Source organism: Kogia breviceps, chromosome 1 (genome assembly GCF_026419965.1).
Source record: "Kogia breviceps isolate mKogBre1 chromosome 1, mKogBre1 haplotype 1, whole genome shotgun sequence".
Classification (NCBI taxonomy): Eukaryota; Metazoa; Chordata; class Mammalia; order Artiodactyla; family Physeteridae; genus Kogia; species Kogia breviceps.
Window position 1 is genome coordinate 108,470,140 of NC_081310.1, and position 25,469 is coordinate 108,495,608.

Below are 25,469 nucleotides of genomic sequence, written 5' to 3' on the forward strand. Positions count from 1 at the left end.
GCTTCAGACCTGTCACTGAAGATGTTTTGGACCCTCCATATCAGTTCATCTAAATGTAGAATTCCACCAAGTGACCTTAGTTCAAGCTCAGTGGAGTAGAAAAACCACCTCACTGGGACTTCTCTGGTGGTGCAGTGGTTAAGAATACACCTGCCAATGCAGGGGACACGGGTTCGAGCCCTGGTCCAGGAAGATCCCAGATGCTGCAGAGCAACTAAGCCCGTGTGCCACAACTATTGAGCCTGCGCTCTAGAGCCCGTGAGCCACAACTACTGAAGCACACGTGCCTAGAGCCCATGCTCTGTAACAAGAGGAGCCACTGCAATGAGAAGCCTGTGAACGGCAATGAAGACCCAATTCAGCCAATAAATAAATAAAGTTAATTAATTCATTAATTAATTTTTTTTAAAGAGAAAAACCACCTCACTAAACTCTGTCCAAATTCCTGACTTACACAACTGTGAAATAACATAAACTCAACTTGATTTGGTTGAGAAGATCTGAGCTCTATGCCATAGCAGTATAATATTGTACTTTTGAAGGCATTCTAGGGGATAGTTTATTTTGCATGGGGAAGGAGAGCAATTTACTGAAAGGATCCATTAATAAGGTTCTTAATAAAAAATTTTTTATATTTCTTCATCATTCAAAAAGTAGTGATTAGTGATGTCACAATATTCCCATAGGGTTAATGAAGACCCCTAGGAAACTTTGAGGTGTTAGACCTGAACGGTCTCTGAGGGATCCCAGCTCGCCCAAGAACCGCCAAGAGTCGAGAGTCGCTGCAACACGCAAGAGGTTTATTAGGAGCCGGTGCACCGGGGTTCCTTGGTCCTCACGCAGGAGGCTGAAGAGGAACCCCCCCCCCCAAGCAGAATCACATACATTTTATAGCTTTCATTTTTCATTATGCAAAGTGTGGATATATCAAGGGTTTTTTTCTCATTGGTTTGTTTGTTCCGGACCGGAGTGGGGACTTGGCTCTAGTTCCTTGATTGGTTAGCTGTCGGATGCCTACTTTACATTTTCGTGTTTTTGTGGTGGGGGGTTGAGTCACATGAGTTATGGTTGGCTAGGGCGACCTTTAAACTCTTTGGCTTAATCATTCTTATCACCCGCCATACTTGTTTGCTCGAGGTCTTATCCCCTGCCATACTTGTTTGCTCGCGGTTAGGGCATGTCTCAGACATGTCCTGTTTTCCAGGCCTTTGTTGTTTGTTCGGAAAGGTTTCTGCCCAGGGGGGACATTCCAGTATCTTATTGCCAGCCGAAAAAAAGCTCAAAGCTCAAAAGTATCGATAGGGAAGTAGGGGTGTAAGTATAGTTAAGGCCCTACAAAGGTTTTTTTTATTTTGTTTTTTGATTTTTATTTTGTTTTGGTTTGTTTTTAATACATTTAGACTCTTGGAAAAGGCTCATATATGTAGACATCAATTGCAAAATAACTGAAATTTCTTGGAGGAGACAAGGCAAAAGAACAGAGAGGAAGAAAAATGAAGCAAAACATTCTACAGTGGGATATTTCCCACATTTTGTGATAACTTTCTGCATTTCTTTACAATAAGGCAATTTACATTAAATCATGTCATTGGTGACAAAAATATAGTCATAGATACAAGTAGTGAGAAATAAATATCTAAAAACATAGCTTGTTGTTCAACATTTTGTGTATTGCATATGATCTTCAACAAAAAAATTAATATTTATTATTTGATTTTAACTTCTATACGAAAAACATTCAGTGACAATCATATTAATTTTAGCATAAAATTCATATTGAAATTTTGTTTTTAAATAATATTTTCAAGATTGGAAGTATTTGTTTCTTCATGTTGAAAATATAGTAGGAAAAACTTTTATTAACACACTGACATTGTTTTTGCACTTATTCTTAAATTTAATTTCATGCATATAAAGTGTAAAAGAAGTCAAGAAAAATTGAGAAAAAGTCATAAGCATCAGAATTTCCATGTATGCTAAAATATTTAGAATGTCATTGTAATGAGTCAAAGTAATTAAGTACAAATGGAGTAAATCATAGAACTACTCATTATTAGTATGTTACTTCCCACCCAAACCTTCTCATATCTTTAGATCTGCTTTAAATTTTCTATTTATATGTACTTTATGAAATTGTGATTTCTGATTGCTCAATTTCCATTAGATACATATTCAGGTTCGCAATGATTACATTTAAGAAGAATTTCTGCAAAATATATTAAAATGCAAGAGGACGTTTAAACAGGTCTGGCATCAATTCCAATGTTCCCCGGGGGTGTGGGGCTACGGGAGGTTTTCCCACACCAAAAAGCAATTCTTGTGATAGCAGCTGGGAGTCCTACAGTTTACCTCAATTCTGACACTATTGTAAACCTCAATTAAATCGAATTGGGAGACCAGAAAGGGGAAGTTCTTAGGCCCTGGAGCAATAGCAGAGTGGAAGAGGAAGAAGAAAGACTGCTTCTTTCCTGGCAAGGACTTGACCAACGAAAGCCATGGATTCTTTGTTTACTGTAGCCCTCTCAACCTCCTTTTCTCCTCCATAAAGGTGTTCTTCTTCCCTTGCCATGCAGGAACTTGAAAATTGCAATTCTCTGCTGATTCCAAATAAACCCATCGTTGCTGGAGAAATATCTGGCAGTCTATTGGCTTCAGAACAACATTTTTAGAACATTTTGAACAACAGATGTTGTTCAACAACAACATTTTTCAGAACAACATTTACATTGTTCAGAACAACATGTAAAGGGACCAGAGAAGACTCCTGAGTATTCCAACTCTGCTGAGGTACCCATAATCCAGCCCTGTGTTGCCCACTGCTTTTCTCATGGAAGCTGGAGTTTGAAGGTATGTCTTTCTCCTGGATCCGAATTTGCAGCCTTCTTTCCATTTGAAGCTCTCCAGGCTTTATTTCGAATTTTTTTTAAAGGTATTGTCTTTCTGATTAAGGCCTTGTTCTATATGCAAGTACTCATTTGGCACTAATGTTGGATTGGCGATCAGACTGTTTCACTGAAACTGGCTAGCTTTTGGCCTATTCCCTTTGGGACAGGGACTACTTCTCCTGAAGCTCGCTAGCCTTTGACCCATTCTTTCAGGAATGGGGTTGTTTCTCTGAAACAGTGCCACCTGTCTCCTGGAGGCTGGCTAAAAAAATAACGTTGGCCTGTTTCCTCTGGGACCAAGCTGCCTCTTTAAGACTGGTTGGGATTGGCTTGCAAGCTATTTGAATTTAGCCATCAGGGCAATAAACTATTTAAGCTGCTTAAAAATTTTTCTTTCTCTAGAAGGAGGATCTCTAGAGAATGGAATCCCAGTTATCTAAGTACTTTGAAGGTGCCCCACCATTACAGGGACTCCAGCCAACTTTAAAAACCACTGCACTTCCTCTTGTGTATTTCCAACGAAATGGACTGACCTGACCAAAGGCAGTTTAGAACATTAATGGCCATTATGGGGAATTTTTGAAGTCTCCAAATTTAATTTCTTTAATACCGAATTGGATTATAATAGCTCAAAATTTTCCAGGACTGAGTAGAATGCTTATTTCAATTGGTATTTTAAGGCTAACCAATGTCATGAGGAGTCTAAAATTGTCCCTCTGCAAAATAAGATTTTAAGATTAGCTGGGGCAAACAGATGATTAAAGGTAGATAAACTGGCCTCAAAGCCTTAAGTTCTTCCTTGGCTTCTTTGCCTCAGGCTCCACCTCTGGTGCCATCTTGTCTCTGTCCCTGGGCTCCTTGAGGCCAGACTCTACCTCCAATACCATCTTCTCCCTTCCCTTCTATGCTGCCTAAACCACCACCCTCCCCTCAAATCTCCCATACTAAGTCTCTCACCAAACTTTCCCTTTTCTCTCACTCTTCCCATGTACTCTTCCTCTGAGCTTGTCAGATCTTGTCTCTTTAAAATTAAGATTTCTGAGGATTCAGAGGCTAAACCCTTAATTTCTTATACTCCCTGGACTAAAGCTGAGCTATGAGCCATAGTCAAAAATTTTCCCAAAATAACGAAAGACCCTCACAGACTTGCTGAGGTATTTAATATAATCATTCAAACTTAACCTGGTTTCTCTGACTTATAGTTCATATGCTTATCGGTGAAGGTCAGTCTGAGCACTGGATGAAAATTGTCAATTGGGAAAGTCCTGAAAACTTTCTAGAATTACAGCTAGGAGAGCAGCTCACTAACTTATTATATGATTGGGCTTGGGCAATCGTTAGGCAAATTCATTGAGCAATTCCTAGGGTTTCTCCAAAGCCTGCTGATTGGAACAAAATTCAGCTTGCACACAACAATCTGATGAACCTGTTCATGAGTACTACTTCAGAATATTTTTTAAAAAATTCTGCTCTTCCTTCAGTTGTTGATTCCACCCAAGTAACTTTTAACTCTATGTTTATTAATGGGCTGGACTGGGACATTTCCTTTCTAGTAAAAAGGATCAGGATGAAATGGGAAACTATGTCCACACCAGATTTAGTTAATCTGGCAAACCAGCTGTCTCATACTGTAGATGAGCCACCCCCAGGGAAGACAGCCAAAATTCTTAATCTTCAACTCCAGCAATCGAAGCCTCCTAATCAATGCACTCCATGGATTTATGCAGTGCATTCTTCGGTATTCCACTTGACAAAGCTAACCAATAGCTTTTTACCTTCACTTGAGAAGAAAACCAATTCACCTGGACTGTAATGTCTCAAGATTATATTGAGAGTCCTTTTTATTTCTCATAAATCCTGAAGGCTGATCTGGATGACATAAAGTTCCCTAGAGATTCTCCTCTTATATCAGCTTGTACTTTAGACAAGAACAAAATTACAAGTATTTATATTGATAGTGGATAAGATTTTGGAGTAGCTTCTGGTTTTGAAATGCTGTGGAAGCAACTTGGCTTCCTTATTTTCAGTGGAGATAAAGTTAAAAATGGTCTCTATGCTGAGGAATTATTGAATGCAATACGTTTACATGCCACTTTAGCTATTATTAAGATTCTGGGCATTCTGAACTTGACTCTGAAAGTTAGGGGAAATCACCTTGCTGATAATTCTGCAAGGAATGCTGCCCTTAAAGGGACCAACAGCAGCCAAACCTCTGTTCTTGTCTAAAGGAATAATTCCCCAAATGATAATTTAGAAAAACTAGCTAGAGAGGCCCAAGAATTGGCCTCAGAAAAGGAAAAATAAGATTGGAAATTTAACAGTTGCTGGTTTAAGAAAAGAGAAGCTCTGGTTTGGACCATATAACATCCCAGTCCTACCAGAGACTCTAAAACTCCCATTTCTTACCAATGTACATGCTAATTTAAACCATTGGTTTACTGACAAAAAGTTAGCCTTCATGAGTCAATATTGGTTGGAAAACATTAACAAGGCCTCAAAAATTCCCTACCTCACTTGTCCAAAGTACACCCCAGGGAAACCTGTTTGTACTGTCCCAGACATTTTAAGCTGCCTGAAGTGTCATTTGAGGTCTGGTAGATGGGTTTCATACATCTTCCTTCATCTAATGGGTATAAATATGTTTTTGTCATGCTCAGTATGTTTTCACCTGGCCTGAACCCTTCCCTTGTGGATAGGCTACTTACAGCCTCTTCTCTGGCTAAATTCCTTTTGGAAAAGATCATCCCTACCTGGGCAACTCCTCTTAAAGTTCACAGTGATTGAGAAACATATTTTACTGGCTAGGTGCTTCAAGTCTGAGCTGTTTGGCCATTTTTACAACACTTTCACTGTGCCTACCACCCTCAATCCCCTGGTTTAGTTGAATGCACTAACAGCATTATTAAGACTCAACTGGCAAAATTTGTAGAGGCCCTCCGAATAGCTTGGGCAAAAGCATTGCCCTTAGTCCTTCTAAATATCAGACACGCCCCTTTGGAACTCATAAACTCTCACCCTTTGAGATAGTTAAAAGATGACCAATGCACTTGACTTGACTTCTGCTTCTTTGGACCCACGACTGATAAAAAAGAAAAAAAAAGAGAGAGAGAGAGATTCTAATAAGCACAAGCCTAATTGCTTCTATTAAAAATAACCATGTTTTGGTAGAGCAATCTTTTCACAGTGGGCCCTCAGGAGACAAAGAGCTTAAGCATCACACCTTGCAAACTGTATATTTCATCTTTTGGAAAAGACACCTCCAGAAGAACTCCCTTCATTCTCACTGAGAAGGCCCCAATCAAGTACTGCTAATCAACACTTGTGCTGTCCACTCCAAGGAATAGACTCTTGGATTCATGTGACATACCTAAAGAAAGTGCTGAACCCTGACTATATCTGCACACCATCTGGTGACCTGAAAGTAAAGATTTCCTAGAACTGAAGCACACAACATATGATGAGACAACTTTCCCAAGATATCCAACCAGGCCTGTTGGAAATTTGTTGCCACACATTTGTTGATGATATAACACTTCAGATTATCTCCAGTGTTTATGATCTTGATAACATATGGACTATAGATCAAAAATGCTTAAGAATTCTCCCTCCTGCCCCTCCTTGTTACTCAAATGTGACCTTACTAGGTTTCCAACCTGTGCACTTTCCTTCCAACATGAGACACTATACCCAGGAAAGGTCTTTCCTGACACTGAGAAACAAAAAGCAGCTAAAATTAGAAAACTTGATCCTTGATTAGCAAAAATGCTTTCAGAGAAAGATCTTGATTAAAAGAGGGAAATGTAAAAAGAATTAACAAACAGAAACCTTAATTAAGTAGAGTTGGGGGACCAGAAGAGGGAGCTCTCAAGCCCTGCAACAAAAGCTGAGCCCAACAGGAAGAAGACTCCTTTCCTGGCAAAGATTCAGCCAATGAAAAACCATGGGCTCTTTGTTTACTATTGCCCTCCCAACTTCCTTTCCCTCTTGATAAAAAGTGTTCTCCTTCCCTTGTCATGTGGGAGACTTGCACGTGGCTCGCCATGGTTGCAGACAGTGAATTGCAATTCTCTGCTGATCCCCAATAAACCCATCTTTGCAGAAGCAAATATCTGGCAATCTATTTGTTTCAGGTCAACACTATCTACCCACCGATAACACCACATTCCACAGGTTAAAAGTTCAGTCCTACAAGATTGCCCCCCACTTCCTCCCACCCCTACTTCAGATGCCAGTTACAAGCTTGGGCTGTTGCCTCAGCTTCTTACTGACTGGCTATAAATCAGAGATTCCCAAGACCCCCACCTTGAGTTTGAGTAATTTGCTAGAGCTGCTCACAGAACTCAGAGAAGCATTTTATTGTTAGATTACTAGTTTATTATAAAAGGATATAACTCAGGAACAGCCAGACAGAGGACATGCATAGGGTAAGGTATGGGGGAAGGACACAGATCTTCCAGGCCCTCTCCAGGAGCACCACTCTTCTAGCACCTCTGTGTGTTCATCAACCTGGGAGCACTCAGCACCCTGTCCCTTTGGGTTTTTATGGAGACTTCATTACTTGTCTTTATTAATTAAATCATTGGCCATTGTTGATTTATTCAACCTCCATCCACCTCTGGGTGGGTAGGGAACTGAAAGCTTCAACCCTATAATCAAGAAGTTGGTTCCGCTGGCAACAAGTCCCCATCCTTAAGTTACCGAAGGACTTTCTAAAAGTCACCATATTAACATAACACAAAAAACACCTTTATAGCTTTTATAACAGGAAATTCCATGGGTTTTAGGTACTCTTAAGTCAAGAAGGGGATAGAAGACCAAATATATATTTCTCTTTATAAATCACAATATTACAAATTTTCATTATAATTAGATAATTGGTTGTAAATCATATTTCCATTAAGTCAGAAAAGTGCAGCAATAGACCTTTGGTAAAAGCCTATAGTTACAATAGGTTGTGAAGTGGGTAGATATGGTAATTAATTTCAAACTTTCTCCTGATCTTATGATAAACTGTGTTCCTACACAAACTCCAGAAAAAAAAAAAAAAAAAAGAGTTGACTTTAGGGAAAATAGAAACAAAAAAATGACTTTGTAGAAACTAGTTACTGATGGGATTATGTATATTTTTAGATTTATGGTATATATTTTTTGTTGTACAATTACATTTTCAGGAAATGCCCAATTATAATTTACTAGTGGAAAAGCAGGATGGGAGAGGCCTAAGTTGTCTGTCATTGTAGAAAAAATATTTGGAAGGCCACATACTATTGTTTTGTTTTGTATAGTACACTGTTAAAGAGAAAAACCACAGGCCCAAAATGCCATCACTTGTGCTATAGCCCATGATGTTCCTGGTGAATTTGAGATTCTTGTTTCATCGTGAAAGAATTCAGAGACAGTGATAGGTAAGAAGTGGGTTTATTTAGAAAGAAACACACTCCACAGATAGCATGTGGGCCATCTCAGAAGGCAAACGGCAAGAGGCCTCAAAATATAGTATGTTTAGTTTTTATGGGCTGGTAATTTTATAGGCTAATGGGCAGGAGGATTATTCCAACTATTTCAGGGAAGGGGTGGGGATTTCCAGGAATTGGGCAACCGCTCAATTTTTGACCTCTTATGGTTGGCCTCAGAACTGTCATGGCGCTGGTGGGTGTGTCATTTAGCACATGCTAATACATTTAGCATGCTAATGTATTACAATGAGTGTATAATGAGGCTCAAGGTCTACTGGAAGTGGAATCATCTGCCATCTTTGACCCAGATGGTTCTAACAAGTCTTTGTAATGTCCTATGGCTAAAACATTCTTTTAAAGGTTATGCCCCGCCCCCTTCCCTCCTGTTTCAATGATATCAAACCTAGATTTAATACTTAACCTAACTGCAGTTTGACTTTGCCCAGAAATAATATTAATCAATTATTTTGGGAATTTTAAAGGGAGGCAATTTACATGATAAAACTCATGCCATCTCATTATTTTTAGGTCAGGACCCCATAAAAAGTCCTGACCTAAAAATAATCCTTTCTTTTCTTTTGCTAATAGAAAGCTTCTCCTACCCTTCTTCCTGTAAAAACCATCCATTTTGTGTAACCCCTCAGAGGGTTCTTTCAGTTGCTAGAGGGATGCTGCCTTATTTATGAATCATTAAATAAAGCCAATTAGGTCTTCAAATTTACTTGGTTGAATTTTGTTTTTTAGCAATATAATAATTTGAAGATTATATACTTTACAAGAGCATTTTGTTTCTTTTTTATTTTATAACTTTTTTTATTGGAGTATAATTGCTTTACAATATTGTGTTATTTTCTGCTGTACAATGAAGTGAATCAACTCTCTCTCTCTCTCTCTCTCTCTCTCTCTATATATATATATATATATATATATATATATATATATATATATATATAAAACCCCTCCCTCTTGGACCTCCCTCGCACCGCCCCCACCCATCTAGGTCATCACCGAGCTGAGCTTCCTGTGCTTTATAGCAGGTTCCCGCTAGCTATCTATTTTGTTTCTTAAACAGATTAAAGCTGTGCATTATTTATGTAACAAGGGTATTGCTCAAAATTTGCATATAAACAATTGAGAATTTTGTCACTTAAAGCTTATTTTGGATAGTCCAGAAGATATTACTACTTAAATAAACCTTATTTTATAAATTGGTAAGATTTATACACTTATTTTATATTGAATGACGTGCCAATGATCTTTCCCCTTGCTATACCTTAAATTTCTAGGTTCAGGATTATTTTTAGAGTATTTATCTCCATTTCATATTTTTATCACTCATCTTTAAATGTGCCTTCTTAAAAATATTTTAGTGATTTTTTAAAATAACCTAGTTATATACTTGTAAATAATAATCTAGGCATCTTGTGTTGCTCTCCATTATGTCTCTGAGCCCTTTCAGTCAGTCCTACATACTGATGACTTTCAAATCAGATCTCCATGTTTCATTACCCCCTTCCCCACCCAATATGCAGACCTCTATTTCCAGCAGACTCCTAGACATCTCCACTGGAATATCCTGAAGCAATCTCACAATCAACATGTTCAATACTACACTCATTTTATCATCCACATACCTCTACTTGCTCTTCTCTCGCATGTCTTTCTCTCCATTCCCACCAACACTGACTTAGTCTACTATATAGTAATTTCTTCCCATCTGAGTTATAGCAATAGCATTTTCTCTTACTGTCCCTATTACCATCATAGTTGTGTTCTTATACAGCACATCCTTTAGCCATAATGGAATAATTCTCAATCCTAAAAAAGCTTCTGTGTCTTTAAGCATAAATCTTTAGAATGCCCAATCTCCTTCCTTCCAGGAAATACCTAATTATCATTTAAGGTTCAGCTCATTTTTAATATCAGTGAAGCATTTCCTAAAAGGGAGCTAGGGGAAATTAATTACTTACTTCATTGCATTCTTAGAGGATTTAACATCTGTACAATGCCTTTTGCAATTAAACAGTTTCAAAAGTAGAGGTTATTTTCACTATAGCTATTTAAAAACATGAACCTCAAGATCAAACAAATCTAAGTTTAAATAATACCTCTGTCATGTACTTGCCCATTGGAAAAGTATTTAACATTTTGGAAAACTTCAGCTTCCTCCAATACAATGAAAGATAGTATCTATCTAAAAGGTTATTTTTAGGATTAAATAAGATAATGTATATGATCAGCAAGGAGAGTGTCTATCAGGTTGGAAAGACTCAAAAATGGTAGTTGTTTTTATGAATTACATTAAAATTATCTTTGCATGTATTTTTTTTAACCTCCTAAGGGCATAAACTGTATTCTGCTATTTATTGTATCATAATTCCAAGCACATCACTTGGCATTCAGTAGTAGACACTAAGAATATGCATTCAATAAGTATTACATTGGCTCGAACTACAATTTAGAGTTAAAATGCTAATCATATTTATTATCAATAAGATCAATAAGAACACTTTGTCATAGTAATTTGAAAATATTGAGTGTAGTGTTTTAATAGTATAATTATTATTACAAATAGGAGAAACAAAATTCTGAAAACTTTCTGTCATGAGTGAACATATGAATTTTATATCTTTATAAAGTGATATTAATGAAAATATTTTAGAGTGAAATAATTCAGATAGTGAAAGAATGATTTTCCATCTCTGAATTGAATAAGATGAATTATCTCTCAAGAATTAGTCATTTTTCTCCTAGGTATGCCTACAAAAAGTATGTTACTTTGGAGATCTCACCAAATCTGCTTTTGACAAAATATGCTTATAGCTTCTTCATACTAGAACAAAACATTTAAAAATGATTATTACTGCACTGCCCTTGGTTACATCTTTTATCTAGGATATATGTTTTTATTCTGTTGGCTTACGGCTACAAACTGTAAATTACTTTGTTCTCCTATGAGATAATTTCACCATTTTGTCAATGATTCATTTCTCCATGCAAACTAAGGGGGAAACAGGATATAATGAAATACCCTTAGGGAAAAATTATACTCGGTATATAGTTGTTCAATATCCTACAAATACAGCACCATGAAAGACATTATCCCAGTCCTTTAGGTGTTAATAACATTCCATAGGTGAGGGAAAACATGAAAATGAGAGACGTTCTTTTTAATGGTATAACTATTACACTTTAAAGTGGTTACAATATACACCAGTATTTGACTTGATGTTGAAATGTGTTGGCCCTTTGTACTCTGAAATATAGAGAATCAGAATGTAATGGTGCCAGGAAATAGTTTTAATTCCATGATTTCAGTTCATCCATTCTGCAATTTGTCTAGGTCAACAAGAGATAACTTATATATCACTGGAGAGCTGGGGAGGAGTGTTAGTATAGCCTCTCTGCATTCTATGAGGATTTCATACCTCTTACTTGATGACACGTTAATTCACTGTTTACAAAATTATAGTCACCACAGTTAACACTGAAGCACATATATCCCTTATTAATGTTCTGGGCATTGTATGAATTAGGTTGAAAGTCAACTTATATGTTATTTGCAAATGTACATTTTATATCGTCGGTTAGTCGATAGATAGCCAATGGCTATCTATTTAACTATATATTCATCTATCTATATTTTGATTTGTTTATTAAGCAATCTGTGCCCAGGTATTTCAAGATAACAAGAGTTATATCAGTCTAAAGGGACTCACACATGAAAGAATTTTAATCAAATGCTCTGAAGAAAAGAGGATGAAATTATTATTGTCTAAGTAATAAGATTTGCAGACTCTTTTTTTTTTTGCTTCTCACTATATACAATTTTATTTTATTTTTTAACATCTTTATTAGAGGATAATTGCTTTACAATGGTGTATTAGTTTCTGTTTTTTAACAAAGTGAATCAGCTATACATATATATACATCCCCATATCTCCTCCCTCTTGCATCTCCCTCCCACCCTCCTTATCTCACCCCTCTAGGTGGACACAAAGCACGGAGCTGATCTCCCTGTGCTATGTAGCTGCTTCCCACTAGCAATCTATTTTACATTTGGTAGTATATATAAGTCCATGTCACTCTCACTGCGTCCCAGCTTACCCTTCCCCCTCCCCATGTCCTCAAGTCCATTCTCTACGTCTGTGTCTTCACTCCTGTCCTGCCCCTAGGTTCTTCAGAACCATTTTTTTTTTCTTTTCTTAGATTACATATATATGTGTTAGCATACAGTATTTGTATTTCTCTTTCTGACTTACTTCACCCCATACAGCAGACTCTATGTCCATCCACCTCACTACATGCAGACTCATTTTTATGATGTTCTGTGTTCCATTTACATTATGGACTACTAAAGGCATTAGAACAGCACGAACAATATGGAAGCTACTAGCTACATGTGGCTATTGAGCATTCAAAACTGGCCACTATGATTTATGATGTGCTTTAATAGAAATGTACACTGGATTTTGGAGACAGTATGAAAAATAGAGTGTAAAATATGTCATTAATAATTTTATATTGATTACATATTGAAATGATAATACTTTGGCTAAATAGTTAAATATATTATTAAAAGTAATTTATTTCTTCTTACTTATTTTGAGTACTAGAAAATTTAAAAGTCTGCATGTAGCTCACATTACATTTATATTGAAAAGCACTGGGTTAGAAACTTTGAAATTCATGTAGCTAATGTCAGGTAAATTTCAAAGAAAAATGGAGGAGGATTAGTAGAGAACATATTAAACTAATTCTGTATCTTCTAAACAGTATCCACTGTGTGAAATCTTCCTTAAGATTAGACCTAAGTGAACAGTTCTGATACTGTTATCTGTGATAGAAGTGATGGGCACATTTCCCTGGTGACTTTAGAGTTCAAGTAAAGCCTCATTCCCAGGCTATGGAATTCTTCCTTGTGCTGAAATACTGCTAATGTTTACGTGAGTCCAAAACTTATTTGGAAAGCTGAGCTTATGAGATAAATAAGCACTCTTTATGGCCAAATTATCTTGATAAATTGATTCTAAAATTCATTAATATTCTATCTTTAAAGGATGCCAGGAAATAAGGTACAGATGAGGAACAGATGAACAGTGAGCTCTGTTATCTTTAGTTTTCACACATTCCTTATTTCCATCCTATTTTCCAATATCAGATTATATATGTGGTTGTAATGAGAATTTATGACAGATTGAGCTTTCTGTTTCTAATTTTCAAGCCATATATATATATACACCCTGTATATTTTCATATCCACACTTAAGACATATATTGCATATTGCATTGTCTGTGTTACTTGTGGCAGAATGAAGTTAGTCATATTAATTCATTGTGATAATGTTAGATTGCTTTTTTCATATGTTGCCTCTGATGTACTTTGTTTTTTTATTTAAAAATTTTAAAAAATATAAAATTCTACATAATACAGAATTCTAAAAATACTTCTTAAAGCATTTACTATTTTTTCTCTTAATGAACACAATACTGTAACTAATCTAACATAATGGGTATAAATACTCATTAAAGATCATAAACTGTGCATTCATTATTATTCAGTTATTAAGAATGTGATTGTTATTAGTAGAATGACTATTTATATACAAGTTATAAATTATTACTTTTAAAAAATAACTATTTGACCTATATAGAATTTACCAAATTAACCAGTTTTAACTACTGGAACATGTCATATGCTGGTCTTAAATCACACAATCATTGTTTGTCCTAGCCAAGTGAATAAATAAATAAAATAAATAAATAAATAAATAAGAAAGAAATAGCATAAGACATTTTGAGGGAAAGAAACTGTAGTGACATTCCCCACCTAGGGCAGATCCGATATGAAAACTGTAGAGTAAGCAAAGGTGTTTTATTTAAACCTCTTTTGATCCCATATAGTAAATCTCCAGCCAAGGGAGGAATTCCCAGGTCTGGCTGCATATTACAACCTAATGGTAAAGACTTTTAACACCTAAGGCTGCTTGACTCACCAGAGATGGATTCAATCAACACCTGGTCCAGGAGAGGGGCACACTTCTGTATTGTTTAAAAGTTCCCAAGGTGGCTCTAATGTGGACCAGTTAGAGAACTCTGAATCAAAGGCAAACAGAAACCTCATATTCCCCCTCAATTTTCCACCATCTGTTACTGAAGCCTAAATCCTCTGCTTCATCTGAAGCCTAAATCCTTTGGAAGGAACTAATACTCTGTACCTTGCCCTGCTGATTTCACACTGCTAAATTCACTACTAATATGTTTATATTTTCAAAGTCTCTTTAGGTTACTGGCCTGCTAATTATGTATCCCAATTCATAATAAATCACTAATAATTGAAAATGATTTAATATATGTTATGTTTCTAATTAATGAATTTGCTTTTAAATAACATACCTAAGGTGTGAATGGGTAAATAATATAGGAATTTTAGTCATTCTCACACACCCTTATAAAAATACTTTAACTCTGATGGGACATTCAACATTCTTTGAGTATTTCCACACAAGGATGATTTTAAAGGAAGCTCACTGTTCTGCTGCAGTTATTAACATGAAACAACAGAGAAAGGAGATGGTAGGAAGAATATGAGGTGAGAATATTTAAAGGGAATATCATGAGCAGTAAGTTGAAAACTCAGGTAATGTAATAAAGGAATCTGTGCTTGTCACTACAAGCGTTTTCAAACCCTGATACTACTATATTTAAAACCATTTTGATTGCCTATTCATGAATAGCACAGTGGTGGATAAAATTTGATAAAATATGCAGTCCTTTACCTTAAAGAGTATGGAGTCTTTGTAGAAAAGTAAGAAATTTTTAAATAACCATATAAATTTATAAGACAGTGCTAGAAAAGTCAAAATATACTATATGATCCAAGGTCAAATAATTAATATTCAGTTCATTGATGGGATTATTTAATCACAAAAGGGATGGACTCTGAACCTGGACAAAAGTATAGAAAGTGTCATTCTCATTAAAAAAAATTCATACAAAAAAATGAAATTAACCTCTTTAAAAAAATGTTTTCATAGTCATGCTATCATAAAAGTAGAATTTTATGATGCCATGCTAACAGTTATTAGGAAGACTACATTTAAAAAATAATTAGTGCATGTTAGTGGGCATGATTGAATATTTTAAGGGGAATTGATGATGGATGATGTGATGAAGGAGGTTTTTGCTCATTTCTGAGAATGACTGGAAAAGAAAGTAAGGACATTATTAAGTCAATAGGCTGTTTCCACTACTGCTAAGAAAAAAAGTTGGCAATTAATTGTATTAATTGCAATTGTATGAGAATAAATTTGATATCAACCAAGATTAGGGATATCCCAAACCAAAATTTTCTTAGGAAGTGAAGTGGTGATGTGATTTTGAATGTGGACCCAAAGTTATAGTTCCTGGTTCCAAATACTGAATAGTTGACCTGGAGCAACTCACTGTTCTGTGCCTCCATATATTTGGCCATAAAATGGGAATTGTGTTTGTATTTACCTCACTGCTTTGTATTTAGAAGGGAGGAGTTTAAATGAGTTAATATAAGTAAAATCCTTAAAAAGTGCCTGGGACACAGTAAACAATACATAGATATTAAATATTATTATTACTAAATAAATATGTGAAGCTGTATAGGTTTTCAGAATCTATAGTTGTGTCTATACACATGAAACTGTGGTCTTCAATTGCCAATCTCTCTCTAACAAAAAATAACCAGGATTACTGTTCAGTTTCTCAAGCCTTTTTTCCTTGACCTGTGCTAAGGCATTGCAGTATTTTGTTAACTCAGTTTGAGTCAATTTGCCTTGACCCATTGTATTGATCTGATATTGTCTGTTGATTGGATTTATAATATCTCTGTCTCTCTGGATAACCCACCTGTCAGCCTTTGAAAGTCTTGTTTCTACAGCTTATTTGATGTCTAATCCATGAAGTTAAGTGTCTATTGGTGGGTATTTTTATATTTACCCTATGTTAATCCTTAAAAATACATGGTTGGATAAGTATACTCTCCTTTTGTAGAAGGGTAAACTGGCCTTAGGGTTAAATAATTAACCCCAAATTACACTATTCATTAGATATCTGAGTCAGAATTCAAACTCAGACAGACCTCTCCCATCCCAGAGTTTATACTCTGTTGCCTTGATCCTCTCAGGTTTTCTCTCAGTGTTCTAATTTCCCACCACAATGTTCCTAGTTTGCTTTCCCATTCAGATGTTCTCCCCCAGCTTTCACATTTAGTTGCAAGTATGAAGTGATATAAAATTTTTAGCTAGACAAATACATAGATTGGCTTACATCAGTATTTTATTTCATTTTGAAATACTATTGTCTTATTACTTGTCTGTAACAGGACGTAGATCATGGAACTGTAGTTTCTGCCTAGTAATTTAGTCAACAAGAATTGTGGAGAACTGGCAACCACTTCTGAGAAAATCATTTGATTAAGAGATGTTGGAGCAAAGAATGTTCTATTGAAATACATGAGTGTATGAGGACTTATTTTTAAATGATTTATTTGTTTTTATGGTATAATCTACCGGTCACATCTGCTTTAAAGGCAACATAGTGTTGTAAGTATTAGCAATTTTTTTTCTAGCTGTGGCAGTTTTAAAACATGACTGTATATTGTCTGACACCCCTCATTGAGTGGTGTTGTCTAGGTCTGCTCCCCTTGTATCTAGGTGGGCTTATACCTACTTCAATCAATAGATTATGGCTGAAGTGACACTATGTGATGTCCTAAATGAGGCCATGCAGCCTCTGCTTTCTTTATGAGAACACTCACTCTTGGAACCCTGTGAAAACTCTGTCTAGGCTGAGGATGCCATGCTGGAGAAGTCCCATGAAAAGACCATGTAAAGATGCCTTGATGCTAACTACAAAGAGAGAGTTATGCTCAACAAGCCCTCTGCTGTTCAGTTCCTCCCAGCTGAGGCCCCAGATACCATGAACCAAAGATTATTCACCTTCCCCTGGCCCTGTCTAAATTCTTGACTCACAGAATTCACAAGCACAATTAAATTATTTTATACCACTAGATTTTAGATGGGTTGTTACACCACAATAGATAAATAGAATATTAGCTTATTTATTTGTGTAGTGTATGTTTGGATTATCAACACAATGTTTGCCTTGTATTTGGGACTATTCTATTACCTTTACTCTCTCATTACCTTTATTACCATTGTCCTTCCAATGGTTCCCTTCTAACTCAAGCCAGTTGAATCGAACTCAGTTCAAACCAATAACCTGAGTTCTTGGTTTTTGCACATTGATTACTGAACATTTTAATTTTTAAAAATTACGTAACACTTACAATTTGACAGTTGACAATTTTTCCACAAGTCCTTCAGTGCTACTTATATACCTTCCTACATGGGACAGGTCAGCGTTTTCTCCTTATGTCTTCTCTCCCTCTTGCTATTCTCTTTGACCAAGCTCATCTGCCAACTTCCTATCACTCTACACTTTGGCTTTAGATGACCTTGGCTCATTAGATGACCTTGACATCTATTTCACGGGAAATATCATGGTCATCAGGTAAAGATTCCATCTCTCTGCCATAACCTTCAAAGGGATTGTCATCTATAGCTAACCAATCTTCCTTCTGTTTTCTCTCCTTCACTTCTCTTTCTTTTCTTTTCCTTTTCTTAATCCTAATATAGTTGTAAAATAACCTTCTTCCCACCTAAGGCTAATCTCTATTCAACTTCATATTAAATGTGCTAGTGAGTAAGTCAGATTTGCAGTAAGGAAAAAGAAGAAATAAAGGCCACTTAAGTTAGAAAAAGAGAAGTAAAACTGTATCTATTTGCAGAAGACATGATTTTCTATACAGATAATCACAAAGAATCTAAAAAGGGCTCCAAGAAATTCAAATATGAGTGATTCATTTTATGTCAATGATACTTTAATAAAGCTTTTAAAAAATACAAGCTAACAAAGCATATTAACTTCCTATATGGAGTTGCTTAATAATGACTTCTTTTTTAAAAACTCTATTTATTTAATTTATTTATTTTTGGCTGCGTTGGGTCTTCATTGCCGCACGTGGGCTTTCTCTAGTTGTGGCGAGCAGGGGCTTCTCTTCATTGCCGTGCGTGGACTTCTCATTGCAGTGCCTTCTCTTGTGGTGGAGCACAGGTTCTGGGTGCCCGGACTTCAGTAGTTGTGGCACGTGACCTCAGTAGTTGTGGATCCTGGGCTTGGTTGCTCCGTGGCATGTGGGATCTTCCTGGACCAGGGCTCGAACCCATGTCCCCTGAATTTGCAGTCGGGTTCTTAACCACTGCACCACCAGGGAAGTCCCAATAATGACTTCTTAAATTTTAAAATATACCACCTAAAAACAACTACTTTTATTTTTTTTCCTTAAGAATATTGATTTATTTTTTTCTTCACAAGAGATAGATTTCAGAATTCTTTGTAACTGAATCACTAAAATGTTGTGATTAGTTTCTAGGAGTATACTTATCTTACTTTCTCTAGAGTGGGCCTGGTATCTAACTAAAGGTAGTATCCCTCCATGAAGACAAGCATTTAAAATGAAGAGTTCTCAACTATATTTCAATTATTTTTGCATGATTCTATTTCAATGTAATCATTTTTTAAAGAATGACCCTAATTTTGCTTATAAATTTTCTCAAGTCACTGACTTTAATAATTTCATATTCATTTTTTCATTTGTATACAGATTTTTTTTGGGGGCTTGCCTTATGATTGTATTCCTCCTGTTATAATTGTTTCAATATTATTTAGTCCCTTTTCCATTAAGTACTCGGAGTAACTTTTGCATAATGCTCTAACCTTTAGTAATACCTTCCATCAGGATTTGCTTAAGGATACAAAGAGGTTAGGAAATCAGCTTTGCATTTGAATACCCAAGTTAATAACACTGACATCAATAGGATTGCTTTAGAGCATGTGTCCTATAAAGACATTGTCCATTCTCCTCAATAATAATATGAGTTTGTAAAGGTCTATGTTTCTTTTTTAAAAAATTTAATTTAATTTTTTTTTTTTTTTTTTTTTTTTTTTTTTTTTGCGGCTTGTGGACCTCTCACTGTTGTGGCCCCTACCATTGCAGAGCACAGGCTCCGGACGCTCTGCAGCATGTGGGATCCTCCTGGAATGGGTCACGAACCTGTGTCCCCTGCATTGGCAGGCAGACTCTCAACCACTGCGCCACCAGGGAAGCCCTTAATTTAATTTTTTAAGGGTCTATGTTTCTTAAGAAAAAGTGTTAGTAAATAATGTTTACATCTTCTTAAAATGATTTCAACACTACTACTCCAGATGTTTTCACTCAGTAGTTACTCCAGGGCTCTCTGAACTTCCTAACAGAGCATAGAAACGTGTAATTTTTAAGAAAGTAACAAAACATGGGCAAATATCAGTACACTGTAAGTAAAGGTGAATTGAAGGATATATCCCTTCCTAATTGTATTGAAATGTGCAAGAATTCAAGTGCTTTCCACAAGTTGTCTAAACTTAATTTTGTAGAGTGACTGGCCATCTATTGTCTGTTACATGAAGGAACACTTTAGAGTCACTGCAATTACTAGAATACTGTTTCCTGGAGTGGCTGAGCTCACTTTCTCTCTTTGAACATAATCTACTTGGTCAGGGGAGTAAATACAATTCTCATTGTGTATATAATAATTTTACAGACTTAAAGCAACCTAATTTGAAATAAATTGTTGGATTTAGGGGAATGAATATTTCATTATGTCTACTGAATTTTTACTTTATTGTGAGCTGTAGGTACGGCCTGTAGAATCATATTCCCCTCAGTACCTAAAACATTGTCTTTCACAATAAATGAACACTGAATAAAAATAGATTTTGTCCTTGCTCCCACATAAGAGAACTCTTCTAGTTTGTTTTCGAAGTACATTTTTTCTGTTGTTATCAACTAAGACCAGCAACTCAAAATAGATGCTTCTCCCATCAGGGAAAATATCAGCAATTGTGAAACCATATCTTTAGCTCACAGTAATGAGGTAGTAAACCTGAAAGAAATGCAACACATTTATTCTTCTAGATCTTCTAAATTTTAAGTTTAGGTAGTTTTAAACTAAATATTTAAAATCTAGATGTTTTATTCCTTTGTTAAATTGGTTTTACAGAACTGTGACAACATCTGTTTAGCCTACGCAGAGGAACTATAACAAAGATGTTGTTATATTTACTCTCAATATTTTAGCAAATCAATTATGTAAATCAATACATATTCACTGAATAACTTCTGTGGGACAGACAATGATGCTATTCATCACATACACATACTATATTCTGGGGAACTCCTGGGGAGTAGATTTTTCTCAGCAGTTTTCAGGGCCTGAAAATAATTCATGTATAGAATAAATGGTGAGTTTCATGGCTGAATATCATCTGATTAATATAGCTGATTTTGTTTCATTCTTTTTCAATGCTGTGATTTGTAACTTACCTCTGGCTAGTGTGAAGAATGTGACAGTATATATTTGTATAGTGATCTTACCCACTGGCTTTATTGTTATTTATTTATTTATGTACTTTTGTTTTTCTTACATCCTAAGTACCTTCATTCGCTCAGAGCCTAAGGCACCTCTAAGTTGCCTGGTAATAGTGCTATTCCTTCACTTCAAATTATTGACAGTAAAATTTTGAGATGGTGTCAATGTGGAATGTATCAAACTTAGAATAAACAGCAGGGATTGCTGCCATGAGTCTCAAGTAAACAGCGGAGACGATTGGCAAACACTGTGATGGAGACTCTCATGATCATGCACAACCACCCAAGCTGCCTTCAACTAAAGAGTAGAGGGGTTGCTGCTCCTTCATTCTGCTGGTGTAGCTGACACTAGATTTACCATGTTTTCACTATTTTTCTGTTCATGTCTTAGTACACACTGGTGTGGTTGGGGAAAGATGCCCCCTCAGGGAGTAAGTACCTAAAACCTAAAACCTTTAATGACCTCATTTCCTACACTATCAAATATAAACTCCCCAGAAAAATTCTTAATACCCTTGACAGTGCAGCTAGTTGTTTTCACCAAAACTGGTTCACCTTTATTTTTAGCAGCCTTGTAATTATCGCATGCTCATTTACTCCACCAATCAGTCTCTTATTTATTCATACATTTATTCAATCAACATCTTTTAATATTTATTAGTTGTATAAGGTAAATGGTTATAAAGAACCTGCCACTGTGTATATAAATATAATGTTGGTAGCAGCATCCCTTTCCTACAGTATTAATTAATATAAAACAAGTTCACTTCCTGAGAAAACCAGTGCCTAATTCCCAGAGGACAAGCTGATTGTAATCCCCAAGTCCAAATTAAATTAATTTTATTTTTATGCTAGTGAGATAGGATAAAAAAGAGCCCAGGAAATGCCAATGTATTTAATTTATAAAGATTTTTTATAATGTTGCCACTTAGAATGCATTTTAGTTCAAACAGCTTTGAAGAATTGGAGTGAAAGTTCATTAAAACATTACTCTGGGGATATACTAATAACTCAGTATTATCTTTGCTATATTGAACTGCATTGATAACCAGAACCCACACTTCCAGTAACTTAGGCCATACTGTTCTATTATGTGAAGATGTCTGAATCCTCATGTCAAGATGAGGGAACTCAGAAAAGTTAAAAAAATAAAAACACACTAATTAGCCTCAAAACGTCCAAGGTAAGATAGGAGCAGCTGAGTGAAATGATTATTCATGGAAGCAGCTGGGAAATTTAAAAAAGTAATAGAGAGCTCTGCAACTCAAGCTCTGGTACATTCTAATGACATCATGTGGAAGCATGAGGAGCATGAACACTCCTCCCTACTGAATCAGAATGCATTTTTATCAGGATCCCCAAGTAATTTGCATGCACAGTAAAGTTTGAGAAACACTGCTATAGATGCTATGGAGACCAAGACAGAGATTGTTAGCCTTCCAGCAAGGACAGATGCAATAGTCACAGAAGTAATTGAAGAAATGTTATCGAAGTGACTTGTTATGGGCTGTTATCATGTCCCTCCTCTCACTCTGAAATTTATATGCTGAAGCCCCGAACCCCTAGTACCTCAGGATGTGTCTACATTTGGCAACAGAGTTTTTAAAGAGGTAATAAGTTAAAATGAGTTCATTAGAATTAGTCCTAATTCAATATGGCTGGTGTCCTTATAAGAAGAAAATTTAGACACAAATGGGTAGGGAGAGAAGATGTGAAGATACAATGAGAAGATGAACATCTACAAACCAAGGAGAGAGACATCAGAATAAAGCAACCCTGCCAACAACTTGATGTCAGACTTCTAAGCTTCAGAATCGTGAGAAAATAGATTTCTGTTGTTTGAGCCACTCAGTCTGGTTCTTGTTCTGGCAGCCCGAGCACTCTCATGCAACTTTATTCATGAATGTGTGAACAGAGATAAGGAGGGTAGCATACTTCAAGACTAACAAAGCAGAGAACTATTCCTGCATTTAGGCCCAAAGGCAGCTGTAACTGTTGGAAAGGTGTCATTGTAGAAGCTATGATCTTAAGAAGTTGAATGCAGCTGCCAAAGAATTGCAGGCTGGCAGGAAAAAAGAGCATGGAGAACAAATACCACTTACTTCAGACCACTTATGACTTCTGTTCTTCAATTTTCTTATTCATCCCATTGACTACATCCAATTTACAGCTGGAAGGTAAGAGCGTTTCTGATGATGCAGTTTGTGTAAGTCAGCATCTCAGTAAAAAACAAAGTAGACAATGATGGGAAGTAGACTGGAAGAGCAAATAGAAATTATTCAGCAGAGTTGCTTATCTTTCTTTCTTTTTTAGTAACTGATCTCCATTTTTGTTCAGAGTAGTGATACATCCAGCTAAAAGACTTAGTTTCTTAATGTCCCTTGCACCTATTTGTGCATAACTGCATGATTAACTTCCTTTTTAGATATAAATGGACATTGTAGGGTGAAACGTCAAGGCATGCTCGCTCAAGGCATACAGCTAGCTGGAAGAATGTGTCTTTTGCCTTCTCTTCCTTCTTGCTGAATTTTCAATGTATCTGACTGTTGCTCTGACAGCCATGTTGGACCATGGAGTGAACTTGCATTTGGAAGTCAGTGCTAAGAGCAGATATATGGAAGGGACATGGGTCTCTGATAATTGTGAAGCACCTCAAAATTCCTGAAGTATATAATAAATTTTTACATATTTAAGCCACAGTTATTTTGTTTTATATTGTTTGACATTATATTGACAGCGTTCAGTATATGCCACCTCATAATATGCCACTCTGGAATAAGTATATTTTGATCTGAATGCAACTGAAAATCAACAGATGCAGGAAGAGTTCTCTGCCTTCCCTAATTTGCCCCAAAACTGGGCATGAATTTCCTTTTAAGGAAATCCTGTACCAGAGAGAAGAGTGACTCATCATCTCAGCTGAGGAGTTGATACCAACATTAGTTTGCATAAACAGCTTTTACTAAAATTATGCTTATCTTCATATGTTTTCTAGTTACTTTCCCACAATTTATCATCCCTTAAAGCCCAAACCCTCTTTCCTTTGTTAAAAAGGTATACAAGCTCCCAAGTCTAACTGCTTCTTTGAGTATCACTTCTGTTCTGTGAACTCCCATGCATATAAATATTAATAAAAATTGTGTGTGTTTTCTTCTCTTGATCTGTCTTTTATTAGTTTAATTCTCAGCCCCCCCAGTCACTGAATCTAAGATGGCAGAGGAAAAGTTTTTTCTCCTGACAATATACAGCTGGACCTAATTCAAACTGGTACAAAGGTAAAGGTAAGGGACAACTATTCAAGAAGCTCCACAAAATAATGAATATATTAATTTCTTAAGAATTAAAGAATGTCTTGGAAGATTTTCTGAGGTAGAACCATCTTATCAACCTTCTGTGTGGCCCCAATAAAATCACAGAATTGTTCTGTCTCATATTTCTTACCTGTAAAATTAGTTTAATAATAATATCCCTGGTACACTTAATTATTTGGAAAATATGAAAGTACTTGATAAGTAAAATCTGAAGAAGAAAATAAGATTGAGAATCAGAATTTGATGATCCAGTCCTAGTTCTTCAACTGTCTGAACCTGAGTAGTTATTATTTTTAGTTAATAGTTTTCTCTATCATAGGCTAAGTTGGTTTAAATAATTTAAAACTCTCTTGGAATTTAACTAAGAATTTTTGACAATTATATGATATTAGTTTTATTTATTAAGGATTGTGATATATATTGGTTTACATCCAATCTATGAACTTTAATATCCACATAGAATCTAGCTACATACAAGAATACTAAATACAATGTGATGTTAAATCCATATTAAATAAGCTATTTAAATATGGGCTTCTACTATCCCCACCTGGTTTGCAATATCCAAAGAAAACATGTTTGTTATTTATAATTTCTATTCCTTTTATATGCCACTAATTTTTAGGAGATGTACCATGATTCTGAGGAAGTATGGATTAGACTAGAGCTCTAAACTTGTAAGAATAGAAGAGCTACCTCCTGTGACTCTCTTTGAGAATAATATTTTTCCAGGAACTATTATTCAAGATAAAAATATCATTGTTAAATTGATATTTCCTTCTATACTATGTGCCATTCTAGACATATTACATACATTTCTGATTGTCCATAAAGAGCTCAATTGTGTTCTTTCCTTAAAATGCGTGTGTGTGTGTGTGTGTGTGTGTGTGTGTGTGTGTGTGTGTGTGTGTGTAATATTGAAAATTGAGAAGGAAGTACTCAGAGAATATAATTCAGGAAACTGTAATGAAAGGATAGGGGAAAAAAAATCAAGATTTTCAGAAGGAAAAATTCCCAATTATGCCAATAATTACTTGAAAAAGGGTAAGAAGGATTATTGTCAGGAACTGTATCGTGCTTCTAATATTGGAAGGTCATTAAGGATGGAGATTATAACAATCTCCGTTTATATTAAAAAGTGTTGGTAAGACACACAGAAAGGATCACAAGTTTAGATAATAAGCAATAATTCATCATTGTGTTTAGAAACCATAAGAGTAAAGCTTCTGATAATGCTCTGCTGAATTTTATCATGTTTGCAATTGATTGGTAAATATTTTAAATTCAAAATTGATAAATCAAATTCACTTACTGA